Source organism: Pecten maximus, chromosome 6 (genome assembly GCF_902652985.1).
Source record: "Pecten maximus chromosome 6, xPecMax1.1, whole genome shotgun sequence".
In the NCBI taxonomy this organism is placed as follows: domain Eukaryota; kingdom Metazoa; phylum Mollusca; class Bivalvia; order Pectinida; family Pectinidae; genus Pecten; species Pecten maximus.
This window is the reverse complement of record NC_047020.1, coordinates 4,985,196-5,004,245: the sequence shown is the minus strand read 5'-3', so window position 1 is coordinate 5,004,245 and position 19,050 is coordinate 4,985,196. Positions and strand designations below refer to the sequence as shown.

General features: G+C 35.4%; 1 protein-coding gene across 1 annotated transcript in view; it reads right to left on the bottom strand.

Annotated features, from left to right (window-relative positions):
• Window positions 1–18,423, bottom strand: part of LOC117328798 (glycine receptor subunit alpha-3-like) — a 61,771-nt gene extending 43,348 nt beyond the window's left edge. The window contains exon 1 of the mRNA XM_033886347.1: window positions 18,163–18,423. The gene's annotated coding sequence lies outside the window, so the exon portion shown is untranslated. The remainder of the gene's footprint in view (window positions 1–18,162) is intronic.
• Between the last annotated feature and the right edge of the window lie 627 nt (window positions 18,424–19,050).

Here is a 19,050-nt window from a genome sequence, read left to right as displayed (position 1 = left end):
TCTCGGCATGCCTATAGACAAAACCTGGTGTATTCCATCAAAGACGGACACAACAGCCTACTGATAGAAATTGAATGGGTTTACCTGAAAATGTAACACATGGTGGTATCATTCAAGTCTCACACCATACAGGGGATATATAAAACAAGATGCCCAATGGGCTTGTATCGCTCACCTGATTATACAGCAACCTTGAAGTTGATCTAGGTCATTTCTGCAGATAATAAGCCGATTACCACTTATTTCATATACCAGAGTAAGCTTGGTTTACTTCTATGGTATTACGGTAATTTAAATGATAATTTGGATGTGGTTAAGAAAGAAAAGAAAACATAGACAAAGAAAATTGCAATAAGATATACTCATACAGTAACTAAATCTAAACAATTTAAAGGTCTACAGCAAACATATTTGTGCCTAGATAATTATTTTTTTTTATTGTTATTGCCTTTTGATGGACTTGTTTTCGGCCATCGCCACCTGTACACCTAGTGATGTGAATCTACAAATAAACACTATAGTTTTAAGTAGGGTATGAGGACATATTAATAATCTTTATCTTGGAAGATTATAAATGTATGTAAATAAACAAGCTGGTTGGACTAGAATACATCAACACAGCAGTTGTTTTGAGCAATAACTCAACACGAATATGCTACAACAAAAGATCCTACAAAAGATTAACCAACAAGTAACACTTCAAACTATCGTTTAAGTGCATAAAAACCTGCAACATACAACTACCCTTCGTTTTGTTAGGACTAGTCCGTGACGTATGGAGGTCAAAAATACAAAAGGAAAGTTAGACAAAATCAAAGTAGGATTATACAATAAATGAGTACCGCCCCATCATTTAACGAGTAAATGTTTAATATTGGATACTGACAGAACCCATGCTTGGAATAGGTAAACTAAAGATACAAATAGCTGTTTCGAGTGAAACAAAAACATAGTTTACATTTATATATCATGGGTGTGGTAAGCTATTCGGATTAATACAATGTCTACTGTAACATTGTACTGCTGTTTTAAGCAAACTAGTCTCTGCGAGTAGATTTTGGATAACAAGGAAGGTTCGATGAACGTAGTATTATGATGCGTGATAATTTTCGTAAAGCATTCCTTGTCACGTAACTAGTTCAAGATGTAATCATCATAAAATTGGTATGGTGATGACTTTGATGTTGTTTAGTTTTGTGACAGACATTAACTATAAACTCGGGACGACTATTTTATACTCAGTGTGGAAAGCTAATAAGTCAATAACGAGTTATCTTACGTTTACACACTGACGATTCTAAAGCTGTATACATACGCTATGCATGCGTAGGCAGATACCAATTACCTTTTAAATACCAAGATAATCACCGACCCACCACAACTTTATTTACCATCTGAATGCAGTATATGCCGCTTCCACAGAATATGGACATAAAGTGACAATTATTATGTAGTTATACTCACTTTATTCGCGGAAAAGGATGTCAATGATGGTTTTTATGCCATTACGGTCGATAATCGCTGATAAACCAAACATTTGAAAACTTACCATAATTAGCATTAACGTTCCTGACAACAATTACATCGGCAATTAATTGAAACAATAACTTAAATTAAACAAAGCATGATGTGCATTTACAATGTACACGTTTTTGTCAATATAGTGCTTATTTCGAGGATAGCTTCATGCGATATTCTTAATGTGACCAGCTACTTAAGCATAGCATTGTGATTTTTTCCCTGTGGACTTTATACTTGAAACTAATATGACCTTGATTGTTGTCCTTATGATGGGGGTATGATATATGTGATATAGATCATTTAATCCTAAATCGTTTTGCGTATTGTCATTATTTCTGTTCAAAAAATAGTAATGCTGACAGTATATCTAAAATGTATAGTTATTTAGCTTATATGATGTAATTCGTTCATATTTAAAATGCCTATTGCCAAAATTTCTGTTGTATCAAATATAACAAAATAAGATCTGTGTATGTAATACAGTGATACTATATCTATGTAATACACTGATATGATCTGTATGTAATACACTGATACGATCTATATGTAATACGGTGATATGATATGTATGTAATACAGTGATACGATATGTATGGTAATACAGTGATACGATATGTATGTAATACAGTGATACGATATGTTTGTAATACAGTGACACGATCTGTATGTAATACAGTGGTACGATCTGTATGTAATACAGTGATACGATCTGTTTGTAATACAGTGATACGATCTGTATGTACAGTAATACAGTGATACGATCTGTATGTAATACAGTGATATGATCTGTATGTAATACAGTGACACGATCTGTATGTAATACAGTGATACGATCTGTATGTAATACAGTTATACGATCTGTATGTAATACAGTGATACGATCTGTATGTAATACAGTGATACGATCTGTATGTAATACAGTGATACGATTTGTATGTAATACAGTGATACGATATATATGTAATACAGTGATACGATCTGTATGTAATATAGTATACGATATGTATGTAATACAGTGATACGATTTGTATGTAATACAGTGATACGATATATATGTAATACAGTGATACGATCTGTATGTAATACAGTATACGATATGTATGTAATACAGTGATACGATATATATGTAATACAGTGATACGAGCTGTATGTAATAGTGATACGATCTGTATGTAATACAGTGATATGATCTGTATGTAATACAGTGATACGATCTGTATGTAATACACTGATACGATATCTATGTAATACAGTGATACGATATGTATGTAATACAGTGATACGATATCTATGCAATACAGTGATACGATATCTATGTAATACAGTGATACGATCTGTATGTAATACAGTGATACGATCTGTATGTAATACAGTGATACGATATATATGTAATACAGTGATATGACCTGTATGTAATACAGTGACACGATCTGTATGTAATACAGTGATACGATCTGTATGTAATACAGTTATACGATCTGTATGTAATACAGTGATACGATCTGTATGTAATACAGTGATACGGTATGCATGTAATTAATGTTACAAGTACTTGTGTGTCCATAATGATTTACTGATGAGGTACCTAATTGATATATTAACAACGTCGAGTGCTACCTACCAACTGACAATTTATAAATCACCCAAATCATTAAGTTACAGTACACAAGACATATCTCTATAATCACAGTACTAAATCAGTGCTAAAGCAATGTGAGATAGATAGTATATAAGTCGTTTCATGTTCCCTATCATTTCTGATAGATAATGTACAAGGGAAGTTTAATCGTTCTAAATCTATCAAAATGCCTGCATCAACATACAGGTGCTGATGCTGGGATATCCTGACGTTCACTTGCTCCACTCTGATACATTCTGTGATACAGTAATTCTGTACACACTTAGAACGTAGCATGCGAAATTTTCAATGAGCGTCACAATTGCGGTAAAGCTATACGTGCAATAATTACCTTATCTATACAATCAAGAGTCATTAACAAATACAATAAAACTTGTATAATGCTAATTAGCACTGATTAAACAGTTTTAAAGGACAGGGCGCTGGTCTGTAGATGGTTTTCTATTTCCATTAGCTGCTGTTGGTTAACAGGGGTATCGTGACAGAGCAGATGAATGGGAAAACCGAGGGATGGTTCATTCAACAGCGTTTAATGTCACTATAACATGGTACTATCAGTACTGTGAATGCAAAGAAGTGATATCATTCGTCGCCGGTGGCGAATTCTGAGTGGATTGTTGTTTGTAGTTTTTATCTAACTAGAGAGCTTGTTTTTATAATACCTCTGTTATCATAGCCTGCTGTGATATTTACAAACAAACACTAAATGACTATAACTTAAGCCAGTGTTGGCATACACATCCTAAGAGGTATTTTTCTAAAATCAATCTGTGTTGTATTAAAAAGATAAGTGTTCAACAGTACAATATGTTCCTTCAAAACATCAGAAACCTTTTTTTATTAAAGAGCAATTCACTAAGAGCATTAAGAGATATTCGTACATAAGTATACGTGTTACATGTAGCTGTATATAATATACAAATATATCATTGGTGTCTGTGCAGTACTCCTGAATATTTGACGCGGGGTACTGGTAATCGACCGATGTCTATAGAGTTAAGTATTCTGGACTATTGCACAGATACCCATGCTATGCCTGTTTTTATTACATAATCACTTAGATACACTTAGAATCATTGAAATCTCGAATTTTTCGAAATTCCGAAACGTCACGCAGTGTTCAATAGTTTTAGGAGTGCAATATTACAAAATATAGCTAGAGTACAGGAAAATCAGACACATAATGTAATAATAAGCCTTGAGAACCTGCTTTTGATGGTTGCATCTACTAATATAATGTACTACTGGTAGTCTATATTGTTTGCGTTTTGTCTTTACTTGACATCACTTTTGCAGGGATGAAATAGAAATCCCTTAATACAAACACTACCGTCCCGTGAACCATCACCATCTTATCAACACAACTGACTTATAAGTTGTGTTGATTAAACACATAGTAGAAACGACGACCTACATCAAAGCCTTACTCAGTATACGGAGATTTATATTGATAAAATAAACTTTGATTTAATCAAGGATCGTATCTGTATCCTAGTAAATAAACTAAGGATGTGGGGATCTACTCATTTTTAAAACAAAACGTGGATGATAGTATCTCGTATTTTGTACACAAACTGAACAGCACAGAAATGGAACTTTCACGTCCAAAGCTCAACGTGAATACTCAGGGAAACTCGACAGAATTTGTCAGACTTAAATGTTACGTATATTTGGCTTAGACACCTATACTATGATATCCCCTTTGCACCGTTGTAGACATTCCAAAATATATATATATGTGCTAATGGTTTGTTCATTATATACAAGCATCAAATGAATATGTAACTTTTACGTTAGATAAATATGTTGTTAGTTTATACCTGACATCACCTCATCCTAGGTATCACTAATAATCATGAGTATCACTGCATCCCAAGTATCACTGATAACCCTAATTAGTATTTAAATCTAATCAATGCAGTATTTAGTGCTAACTATCCTCGGAAAATATTATGACTTTCTTGAACTTGTCTTTTAAAGTGTTGAGTGCAACATTGTATGCTTTCTTGAAACGACACAGTGTGCTGCTACCGGTATTAATGTAGAAACAGATCCTAGTACAGTGTTACAAGTATTATGAACGCGTTCTTAACCACGAAATATAACCATGGTGAGCACTCTAGAGTTAATGAAATGGACCTTTTATTAATTTCTCATTAAAATAGATACCATTGTTCTATAGATATTTTGGGAGCCATCTGACGCTAACTGGTCTGTTGAATAAGAACTGAATTGTGTTAGATGTATTGTAGGCATGTCGTGTACTCTGTAACCAATTTGCTAGCACCGAACTCTGTAAAGGATAATGTGTCTTACAAAGGCATTTTTTTCCGATTGGCCTGTAGCGTTTATTATGATGTTATCGGCTACACAGGATGTAATGTATTCATACAACAGCCACGTTCTTCAGCAAGCGTGAGAGGAATGCTATCATACCACCGCAAAGAACTACAATAATACTCTTAACATGTTTCCTCTTTGGATATTGTTTTACCCTCCAAACTCTGTCTTCGTTTTTGCTCTGATATTGTTCTCGTTTTTGCCAATATATTCCCACATGTTACACTCATATGTTTGATACCAATTCACCCCTCCACGTGTCTACTCCTACAAACGATCAAACACAAAGGGAAAACTTAGCTTGTGGTAATAGACATTTCTTTCTTACAACAGTTTGTTCATGATCCTTTGTTTCGTGCATTACACTTTGCATTGTTGATCATTAGTTGCATTAGACATCCAGGAACCCCATAACACGGACTTCTGTGGGATTTCCAGAACAACTATGCTGCTAGTGTTGTTGATCAACCAAGTATTAGTATACGTAATGTAACTAATGGAGATATGAATTTTAACATTAACAAAACGACAACAACACGATATAACACAGTAACACAAATGACGGCGGAAAACAATTAACTGTGTGACTTGTGCCCTGACTTGGCCTCGAACTCGGCACTCAATCGCCTAGTCAGAAATGCCCGCAGCTTATATCACTGCGCCACATCAGCGTTCTTAAAAAGAACGTTTCACTGACGCAGTGATGGTCGGCCCGATACACTTACATGATCATCGTGACAAGTCGTCTATTAGATAATATGAATACATGGACCGCAATGTATTAACATAAATGGATGCGAATTGTACACATATTATAAATATTCATCACAGTACAACTAGGACTGGATATTCAAATCGTTACCTTCGTATCACTAAGACATAGTGCATATTATACATTGTGCTAATTTTTTTTATATATACATATATTAATATAACATAGTAACATAAATGACGAAGGACAATGGATCATGCTTTCGCCATTAGGCTTATCTAAGACAAAAACAAATACATCAGCAAAAAGCAGACTTATCACTTGAAATCACATCAACACTAACCTAAATAGCGCTGACAACAAAACATAGCCTCTTAGGAAACATTTCTAAAGAGTTTTAAGAAACAATGTCACATGTCTATCTTAACAACAATGGCATTTACTCAGAAATTATACAGAAATAAATACCTAAAAACATACATAAATATATGTGTAGCCTACGCATTCGTATTATCGTATAAGATAAAAGCACACGAATCACTTTGGGAAGTCTTAATTACGTTAGTGTGGAATACGATTGAATCATTAAAGGAACCATATTTTCTATATATGTGGCTTCCGATTCCGATTTTTTGTCTGCTGGGAAGGTCAGAAGATTGTTTTATTGATCTAACAAAACAGAAGTGGACATGTCTTTCCTGATCGTAGTAGTTACCGGACAGATATGTACCTTAATTGGCCTTTTCATAAAAAATGAACCTTTGCTGTTCTCATGAAGTGAATCAAGAAACTAGACCAGCATAATTATGACGCTGTATTGGACCCCTTATTGCCGACTCGTGTTTTCTATCCAATGTTTAAAGGACTCCTCCTTTGTAAGTAACACAGTAGATAATTGGTTTTGTTTACATGGACACCACACAGCTTTCCTTCTGACGAGTATTATTGTTGTCAACACGCTGACATGACGACCTTACTCCTATAAACCCATTTGTATTTTTCTGAGGTAAACACTTTTATATTGTTCTTGATGATGTCTAATGGGTGCTATGTTTTCCTTGGGTATCCAGAAAAACAATTGTACCTTTTCTATATATACAACAATATCAAATAATGACACGCCAACATCATCAATGTGAATATAGCTGCCCTCATTGACCGCTGGTGATATGAATTAGCTATCATCAGAATGATAAGAAACACGCAATCCTATAAAGCACAGTTTGTCGGGGGAAATCGAATGTACGTAGTTATCTTAATGTCCTGATACAATTGGTGTATCACTGCACAGTATAAAAATAATGTATACTGCTTCGATAACCAATGTTAGAAATCGAATCATTAAAAATTTGTTTCGTGACATCACTTATAAAACAAACTGTACAATGGTCATATAATATCTATATCATATCAGAAGGGCTATATTCCGACTTTATGATTTTAAAATCTATCAATATGAAAATTTCAACACCAAACGTGTACTTTAATTTCAGAGTGTTTTTTTCCTTGCAAAACAAGGACAAATGTTTTCTACACAGTCAATCAAAAATCTAAAATATCTTATACATGTATTTAAAATGTTTCCCTAGGTAACGCTCCTTAAGTGTTACATCGAAAGTTACAAACACTCGTTAGCTGATTGTGTTGATACAGAACATCCCTACAGAAAAGACCATCTACGTTAGTGAGTACATGAATCACCACCTGACCAAGATATTCTATGTATCAACAACATTCCTGTTCTCACTTCAGACGTACATGTGGAAATGCACTTATCAAATTATTTGCCAAAAAGGTGTCTTTCAGACTGTCTAATCTCATTTGTACTGTGGAATGTTTCCACCAGTCCATATATGATAGAAAATAATTTAAGCGACCTACTTTCCACAAAAGCTTCGTTCTCTTAAAGAACGTACCATTACCATGTGACAACTTTTTTTTTCTTTTAACCGGTGTAAAAACATCGTACACTCTGAAATCGATATGCTTTCATAGGATATGCAATACATATTCTCAAACTCCAACTAATATTTTGTTGAATAAATACTACTTGTAGATACTCATCATGATGTTCATTGTCATTACAACCTCTGCGAGTTCAACGGCCTGCTTATGAAATCTGATAGTAAAACAGAAGTAATAAGTAATGTAGTTATATCTTCCCAGCTATCATAATCACAGCTTTAGACCAGACACGTCCAAATGGATCGATCACTACTACAGTTTTGACTTGGCTGTTTTTTCCACAAATTGTGTTCATTTCAAATCGAGTGGGACTATACTGATATGAAAAAGACTACAACAAATGCTGTTGATCACATAGCGTATGTTAAGGTGTGTTTTTGCTTCATTTATCCAAAAATTCAAAGACAAATTGTGTGACAATTAAGCTAAGGTACTGGTTAAAAGGCTTGACAAAAATAACGAGACTATTTTGCTTTGTAGGCAGACACTAGTACACTGATGTTTTCCAGCACGCTCAACCACGGGAACCTCAGTAACTATATATTGGTTACAGAATGTTTTCGACGATACGTGTTCGTGTCGAAAATCGATGCAATACCGAAATTTTACTACTACTGAGATAAGAGAAGTAATCGATCAGCACGAGGACTATTTCTCACTGCCAATTTATCATACCGATATCCCCAGCTTAATGTTGGTACTCTCCTATTGCATAATGTATGAGTTTTTTTCTCATATCTCGCCATGTTGGATAGAGTTTGCCCATGTAAGATAGATATGTAAGATAGATCTATCTTACATAGCATTTCACGCGCGCGGAGTAATCTCCGTTCAAGGGGGACAACTCTCACAACGTCGTCTGCTTGTGTTCACATCCGACAGTCCTTATCGTCGGTGTCGGTTTTGAAACGTTGGACTTAACTATAAAAATACATACATTCTTAGATAAATATATATCATATCAGCAGTAAATCAATAGGGCTACACGGTTAAATGATTACACATTTCATCTGAGCGAACATATAACTCCGTTACTTTAACAAACAGTTAGACCAGTACGCCTACAGGCCTGTTGTAACAGTACAATACAGACTTGCCTACCCGACAGATTTGTCATTTGTCATTAAAAACATGTAAACACACACAATCACCTGGCAATGGCAGTAAGTAAAATAAAAGCCATACATAAAAAAATATAAAAAAGAAAATGTCAAACGTCACAACCTATGAAATGGTTCCGTTTGCGTCAGCAGGGGGCCCTGGAATTTGTTTACTCTACTTTACTGTCAGTAACTGTTAATAGGCCTACTCAGTAACCTGTGTATTTGGAAGTTGGGAATTGGCTCTTAAATGAACGAACATTCGGTAAAAATGACACCCCTCGATGTTCATATAAAAATATTTAATTTAATTGTAACTCAGAGTCTATATTTGTGTAGAATAACCATGAAAACTAACTGCCATCCTAGCCTTTCAATATGATCACCGTTAGCCTATCGACTGACCTACCTTTGTCATTCCATCAAGACAACCGGTTAAACACATATAATCCTATGTCACAGAAAAGATCGAATACTCGTATAGAGTCACTGTTCGCTGGTTCACACACGAAGTTGCCAAAATCACAGTGAATTTAAAATTACCAACCACGAAACATCGCCGCGTCATGGCGATCGAGATCGACATCACTCTCAATATCCTTGAACTATGAATGGAATTCCAATGACAGTCGTGACGTCATGCAGTGACGTAGTATTTTATAAAAAAAAAAATTGACTTGACATTTAAAAGTACAGTGTGTTCTGTGAAATGATTAAATATGTCGAGGTGCAAATCAAATTATATGTGAAGTTGGAAAACTCATTTCAGCGATGGCTTTCAGTATTGTTGATAGAACTTCTTTTTCTCGGATGTTGACAATTTGATCACGGCCACGTAAAAGTCGGTCAAGTTACGGTAATTTTTATCGGCGAATTGTTCATTCGTTCATCACTTAACCACAAAATGAATGAAATTTGTGTGCAAACTTAGTTTGCCAAAATAGGATATGATCTTTCAGAATATTACAAGTATATTTAGTAAAAACGTCAAATAAAGAAATTAAAAAATTGAAGAAAATGGATGGTTGAGGAACACTTTCGCCAGAAATTCGGTAATGATATGAGAGAAAAAGACTCTTTCATTATGTGTGTATGTAGGATAGGGATATTCCACCCTCGGGATCACAAAATGTGGTCAAACCCTCGGCAAGCCTCGGGTTTCACCACATTTTGTGACCCCTCGGATGGAATATCCCTATCCTACATATACACATATGAAAGAGATATAAATAATATACTGACTGGTAGATATAGAAATATCAAAACAGAGGTATGACCATTACAACTTGTACAAAAATGGCCACTAGTACAGAGATAACATCGTTGAATCATAACGTACTAATTATTAAGGTGTCCAGCAGTGTAGAGATGCCATATTAAATTGGCATTGCTGAACCATTCCGTACCTCTAATTTAGGATTTATATGATACTTTAAGTCCATATAAATAACGGTGTTTTGGAGCAAAAATCATCTTGTGCGTATTTAAACAGTCTGTTACCAGCCTGATCAGACCCAAACACTTTGTGTTCCAAATATTCCACTGATTGAAGTGAACCACACAGTTCTCTTACATATCACACAGGTCTTTTAGCCCCGGACATATGTTTACCCGGCATTTAGACTCCAGTCGGTGCGATACTTTGATGGTGCTACAAGTATATGATGCCGAGGACTGCTTTATATATACTAGCGGAAAGAACGCAAGTTCGTTTTTTTCTAATATAACTATTAAGTCACGTGGTCTAAATTCAATCGAATTTCACACTTAGCTATCTCGGTGCACTGTGAAAATGATCTTCATTTAAAATTCAGTCGACCGTGACCCCGCTCGACACAGCATGCTTTCAGCAGATGCAGATTGTTCAAGATTGCGTCATCCGGTGTACTCTTGCTTTATATGTGTTGGCAAACTATTACAAATCGAACATTGGAACAGTACAGATTAGCTCCGCAATATTTCTTTTCGAAGCGATTGTATAGCAAAATGGCGCAAGTGAGTGAAGTCGATAGAAGTAGGGTCATTGCTCTGATAATGTAGTGACATTGGCAGCGTCATGTAACCAAACAATATACTGTATATGAGCTAACAATGTCTCGTTTATTTGGAGGTCTCAGAGTCACAGGGAGAGTGGGTGACCGTCCCAAGCATAGTCTCGGACCTCCGTAACCGATTTATAACGGCGACGGAGGCGGCTAGTGAAGTTGTCGGCACTCAAAGTCGGCCAGTATGTCCAAATACGATATGGAATTGGTTGTTAGAGTTTCATTTTAAGGCGTAAACGTCCTTATTTCGGCGCCACTCACGCAGAGACTGCGTCAACGTCGAATTCAGTGGCCGCTTGTACATGCACCTAATAGTGTCGTTCGGCCCATAGAAGACACCTGTTCTCAATGTCGAGTCTCGCTTCACGCTTTACAGGTAAAATGGACGCAAATGTGTCTATCGACGTCTTGGTGAGCGATATTCTAACGCTTGTATAACGAAAAGTGACAGATTCGGGGGAGAGTATGTTACAGTATGGGCAGGGAACAAGCAAGACGTGAAACCCCCTTCCTCTTGTTCTTCCGCTTATCATCAACGTAACTTTATGTTGCAGAAGGACAACGCGGGGCCCAATTTTGCTAGAGTTTATCACGACTTTGTGGCTCAAAACAGGATTCCAGTTCTTGATTGATAGTTCCCAGTCGGGTTTTTGTGGGATGAGCTACATAAGAGGGTTAGTTAGGAAGCGCGTCAACGTCCAATATAACGCCGCTCAGCTAGCGCGGGTCCTTATTACGAAGTGGAATATCCCTCAAAGGGCAATAAACACCTTGAAGGGTTTAATGTTGAGGGCAACAAGAATGGGCACATATGCTACCGATTTGGACCAGGCAATGACGTAGGGTACTATTCATTAAACGGTATTCACGAAACATCATCTGTGATAGGACAGGAACAATCATCAAAACGTATCCAGTAATAATGCAATAATCGCGAAACCCACACCAGAAACACATCATCAAAGAATTATGTAAAATAATAATTTATAAACGTTTGTTTTTTCCGCAAGTGTAGTACGTTACGTTGAAGCAATACCAACTACAGATCCGCTGTTCAATGTATTCTCATACCACGATAACTGTAATGGATGTATAGATAGCAGTGTTGTGTCCTGCTCTAATCATATGGATCTGTGTAATTCGCCTGTCTAATATTGTCTAAAATATATTATTGTAATTTGTTTGTTAAGGATGCGCATTTCTGAAGCTGATTTTACAACATCATTAACATACGTGAATAGTTTATGTTATGGTGATAGCAACTCAAAACCAATATCTAATTAATAAATCAACACACACTTCCCTTCATTTCATTCCAGCACATTACTCATAGAAATGTATCATATTACTTTACAGAATACGGGGTTTTTGTCTTTACAGGAAAATTACTCTATATATGTCATTTCCCTCAGGTACCATCTTGACGCTTTGCTCACGCCACCTAATGACAAATATCAATTTCGAATACTATGGCATTGACATATTGCTTTTGATGTTTTGTTGGTTTGTTTTTGTTTTTAATATAATGGCAGAATGGCGAAAACTCACTTAAGAAGTTAAAACAATTCCCGACCCTTCCTTATTAATATAACATATTTGTAGCTATGAAGATTTTTTTTTCCTCAGAATTCATACAATTATTTTTAAATCTGATTGATGTGAATACGTCTTTACCTCCTCAAAACGAGGAATAAGTAATTGATGTGATGGTTTGTCTGGGATTTGTGATTAGATTAAAATTTCTGGGCAACAAGAAAAGCGTAAAATAATTCCCGAAAATCCGTTTATAACGTTTCAAGGAATATAAACTCCGAAAAGCTTTATTATTTTCTTCTGCCACATGTGTATATTAAATCTACTTTGCGGCATGATTTTTGGAAATGACTATAAATATCTCAAAAATCATCACTATAATATTTTTTACAATAACGTAATGCTGATCTAAAGATTCCACCACAACCTGCTCCCTGTCCTAAGTTTGGAATCGTTCCAGGATAATGCTTACGTCAGCATATAAGATATGAAATGCCGCGTATTATTCTGAGTCGTGTTTGAAGTCATTATACACTTGCCATCTACTTCCTCTCAGTGACGATTTCACTACTCGCTGCTTTACCTAAAAAACATTATAAATAGAGAAAACACCTGCATCATTAAACAATATTACAGAAATAGTTGTATCCGTACCGTCTTATCAAATATACCAAATGACGTTTACACCTGCTCAGTCTCATGACTAGATTTAATAAGGACGCTTTAAGAAGCCTTAACGGTGGCACGAATTGTGTACAGTTTAACGATTGCGTTCACATCCTGTGGTATTCCAATGCTTTTGTTGAACAGAAAGCTAGTTTGGGCTAATTAACGTATTATAGGTACTAGGTCTACAAGAACAGGAAATGAAATATAAATAAATAAATGAATAAATAAATAACACTAGTTTTACTGGACCTGTAGCAGGAAATAATGATAATGTACTAATTATCAGATATCTAACATATACACTAACATTGTCTATATTATATACTAATTATCAGATATCTAACATATACACTAACATTGTCTATATTTACTATGTACAACCGCATAGTTACTAGTTCTGTTCTAAGAACTTTTTGAAAGTAATACTTACGGTTACAAGAAAATTGTAAACCCAGGGGTCAAATTGTGCATGAAATTGGAGAGCATATCAAGTTGATATGTCATGAAGTCATTGTGTGTCATTGGAATTAGGAGAAAAAATTAAACAAAATGCATTTTTCTTTTGTTGTATTATGTTGTTTCTGTCTCGCTTGTTACCAGTATTTTGTTTGGAATGCAGACTTTGAGGTCAGCTCACGAGGACAAATACAGACAAAACAGTTAAAAGGGTACCGATTGAACGTCATGATATATATTCTATAAAATACAATGTAACCAGCATATAATACAGTCAGAGAAAACACTTGGATCATTTTAAAACATGAGAGAAATGGTTGTATCCATACCGTTTAATCGCATGTACATAACGATTTAGCATTTGGTCCGTAGTTGTTTGAACCCGACTTTTGAAAGATTGACATATTTTTTCAACGTCATGACAGAATATATGAACAATATCAAATTTGAGCCATGAAACAATGGAAATTTGATAAACAATAATTCTGGAAGTTAACTAAGATACTGATATGTAAAAACATGACACCAAACGGGATATATACATGTATATCTTTCTTATGTAACGATGAGATGCTACAGAAAAACAGAAGCGCGTTGAATAAGATTAAGTACAGAGAAATTCCGAATGGTAAATACGTAAACACGACACTATTTGAGACGCAAATACAATTGCAAGCAATCATATCCCTTTATTCGATGCAAAAAATCGTAATTACAAAATATGGATTTTTATTCCATACAATGTAAGCATGCAATGCTTTGAAGTCTGTGTTTAAAGAGAAATAAATCGGTTTTCAGGAGAGTCTATATACAGATAACAATTACACAATTAAAAATTTATTGAACGATTCGATTTCTCTTACGATTTTTCTCATGCGTTGTATACATAACACGCCCGCGGATCTATTATTTGTTTCACTGTCATGCACAATATATTAACATCATTTATACAGTAGGTCTAATAACTCTATTGATCTTTATCAAACTATACATTTATCATGTTAACAGTTTGCATCAACGGAAGTTCAACGTAAAATTGTGGCTGTCTTATTGCAGGTGACCACTAACGCAGGTTTGACAGTATATTTCAATTTACCGTTGCTTAGCAAGTGTCCAGCATCAACACTGTATAAACTCCTATTAAAGTCATATTACAATTAAATATATCTATATGACACAGGTACTTGGTAATTGTTGTTAAGCAAGAATAGCATGTCTCTTCAAAGTCATATGTACAAGAAACCGAAATGACCTTATTCTGAATTTGAAAAAAATGAAAGAAAGGATGTAATGAGTTGGGTTTTCTTAAATACAAATAAACGATGTGTTTATTCGAAGGTATAATTAAGCTACACAGTCAGAATCCTACGAAAACCCAACGATAGGTTGCGTCGAGAAGCGATCTAAATTCTGCCCTTTACCACTGCATATCTGTGGGAAACCACCAGACGTATCCAACACTAAAATATACTACAGGTTATATCGAACATATCTGACCCTGCCGAATTATATAATAATCGTTAGATATCGTGTCCATTTAATAGGTTCAACACCCGTTCTGTACGTTTAACGATTTGTCCTGCAATCAATGAATGGTCAGTATTTGAAACCGTGGGAGTAATGAGAGCTCTTTAGGGTAAACAGCCATACAATGTACACAACACCCCAATGGCCATTCTAGCTCTGGTCACCAGTAATTACCAGACATTAGTGACCAGTATGTCTCGTAGTGTCCGGTGTAGACCAGTGACAGTCAGTGCACAGCAAACTTTACCAAAATAGTAACAGCAATATGATAAACGTAAGCATTTTCATGCAATTTTGCTTGAGTTATGACATTGTAAATCCGCAACAAATCCGCAAAGCGTTTCAAATAATTTCTCTCTTATTCTCGTTTTATTTATTTATTTTTAATCTTTATAATGATGAAGAAGGAATGTTTGCAGGCCACTCATATTGGATAATCCAGTAGTATGAGGACAAAGGATATGTCCATTAACTTGATAGATATAATCTTAAATACATCGATATTCTTACTACATCAATTATTTAACGTTAATATAAGCCTTATTTTATTCCATACAGATTCAAAATTAAATGCGTCAAATATTGCAAACAATGAAAAGGGATCAAGAGACAAGTTGTTAAAGAGATATCAATATGTTTCTTAAAATGTAACGTGTTTATGGGTGAAATGTGCTAAATGATAACATCATACGTAATATTGCTGATTATCATAATAATTACCAATGTTCCTATATCATTCCTTATAGTGTTAAATGGTTTAATTGAATAGGAACCTGTAAATGTCTTAACAATGTCAATGATAATATTTTATCAAAAATGTCAATATCCTTTACTGTCAAAGTTCTAGCTATGCCTGGTAACAATGCGAGTATTCCTATTCTAGTAATGCTTAATCTTATGCTTAATCATTGTACATACATATGTGATCAAATTCATTCTCTTGCAATATTGAATAAATGCAAGTCAATAACATCTTAAGATATGAAAATAGCTATATACGAAATATTTAATATCAATTTAACTGACTCTTGAAAACAAAACCCCTTTTAAAAAAGGTAAACGAAGGCAGTTAGTAGTAAAGTTTGTTAGAAAAATTCTTTTGGTATTGAAGATATTTTATCACTTGATGATTATTTCGTACAAATTTACAAACTAGACATTAAGGAAAATACGAATTACATGTTATCAATTCAAATGTCCTGAATGACATAAATAACCGTAGTAAAATAACCTGAAGCTAACAAGACTGTTCCAATAGTACCAGGTTTGTAATATACCCCAGTCCCTCGCACTATATTAGATACGACTCTTCCATACATCGTAAAGTGATTCCTGACGCATAAGATAGGAAAATGATATATGGTATGTATATACTTCCTATTATATTCGCTGGAACCTATTCTAACGTAATAGTGAAATTTAAGCATTGTACCCTTCGAATAAGAAAACCCTGGAACGGTTATTCTATTGGCGTCAAGTCATGTCTTTGAGTGACCGTGACCGCCCAATTGGCCAGTTGGAAGCAGTCCGACGTGTAGAAGATGTTGCAGGAAATTGCAGGTGTCATGTGTGGGCAATTCATTGGCTAGTCGAGAGGCCTCGTGTTTATGACACCAGTAACGACCGACGTCGTAGTTGGTGTCCATGAGTGACGTCAATACCTCTGGACCGTTACCTAACACTTTAACCACTTACGTCACAGATTCCGTAAAGGCATGGTCACATCAAGGGAGACTCATTGAACAAGTATTCCCAGGATCAGTTCATGTGCCGTCCGACGTCGTCTTCGTACAGTTGAAGAGCATTATTGATACAAAAATTGTTGCATTGTGGACCGAGGTTGACATCGCGTTTGACAGATAGTGACAGATAAAGTAACGTCATTTGGCATCGAATTCCATGAAGATTGTTGTGTTTTTCTTTTTATTTCGAAGACATATATTTCAAGATTTTAGGAATTATATCTAATTTTCTTTAGTTGATATTTGCTATACAAAATGAAATAATGTTAAACTTCTTTCTCACGTTCCTTTTCATGTTGAGTATATTTTGCTGTCAATCAGCCGTGTTGGCTTCGTTTTTTATCATGTACCTTGAAGTAAACTTTGAAGAAGTTATTAATCTGGATTTTTGGAGGGTATCCTTCACTTTCCTCTGAAATATCAACTAGATGTATGGTACTTAAGAAAGCACCAGGAGTTTCGACTACTATAATTCTATCATGTTATCATCCCTTTATTGTTTTGAAATAAATAGGCGCTTCAGATGAGTATTTACAGGAAAATAGTTCGCATACAAAACATACTCATAAGCCTGTATTATACAATAGTTGATATAGCAGCGTGCGTACAGTCGATGTAAACGCCATGTCTATGTGTATTAGTGATAAACACACCAATAAATATGCTGCTTTACTGATGCTGTCTGTGTGTTTTGAACACATACAGAAGACTTGTAAGAGAGTAAAAGCATTCAGTTTTCCAGCAGTATATTGACCATTTTACTATTCAATGCTTTGCTGCACTCCATTATTGTATTTTCAAATGTCTGAAGGAAGGCGTTATTCTTCGCCACTCTTGCTACGTACACTACAATAGCTACATCGGTACTACACATCACGACAACTCGTCTGACAATCATTCACACTGTACTTACCGCCAGTTGGTACGTAGTATAATCCAAGATATCAAAACAACACAAGTTTCTGCCCTAGAAGTGTTAACAGCGGTCGCTTAGGGCCAGATGTGTTGACCTCTTGCTCACGTGCTGTCAGTGCAGGCATACAGTAGCATATCGAGTGGCATTTGGATCAGGATAAGATTATCAAGCCTCGATGTATCTGTCAATGGAGCGTATTGGGGTTTCACACACGTGCGAAACACTCCACCTTTGGATATCTCGCTCCGTCAGGTTCTATTGATGTCGAGTGAATGACACTGCAGTGGTTGATGAGCGGTCCTAGGGTGAAGGGTGTTAGTGTGGAGAATCAGGAACACTCGTACAAAATCGTCATGTGTAGATATTATAATCATACCTTCATGCATATATCCATTGCTATGTACTTAGAGTCTACAATATAAACAAAAAACAACCAAGTAATACATATACGTTATTCAGCACAGGGACTCGATAGTGATACTGATACAACCCAATGATATCAAACCAGTCTATCTCGGTCAGAATCAGCTGACCTAATAGCATCTTCGAAATAATAAAATCATAACCCTAGACTGTCGTAATCTTCACGGATGATTAAATCACAAACATCACAAAATCGCCTCCCAATGGACGTCCTGCTGTATCTGCCTAACCTAATATGGCAATAAATGTCATATTTGATTTATCGTTATCTTCTATCAAATAACAATCGACATTAGTCTACAACTGATCAGTTACATTGGGTTTTTAAGTTATAGCCCATATAGTTTACTCCCGGGATGGACACTTAACCGCATTTTCTTAAATTGTAAGTATTTGATTTCCAATTTCGATTATTTGATAATTGACCTAGATAATAGGCACACGGCTGATGCGGCGTTGTTT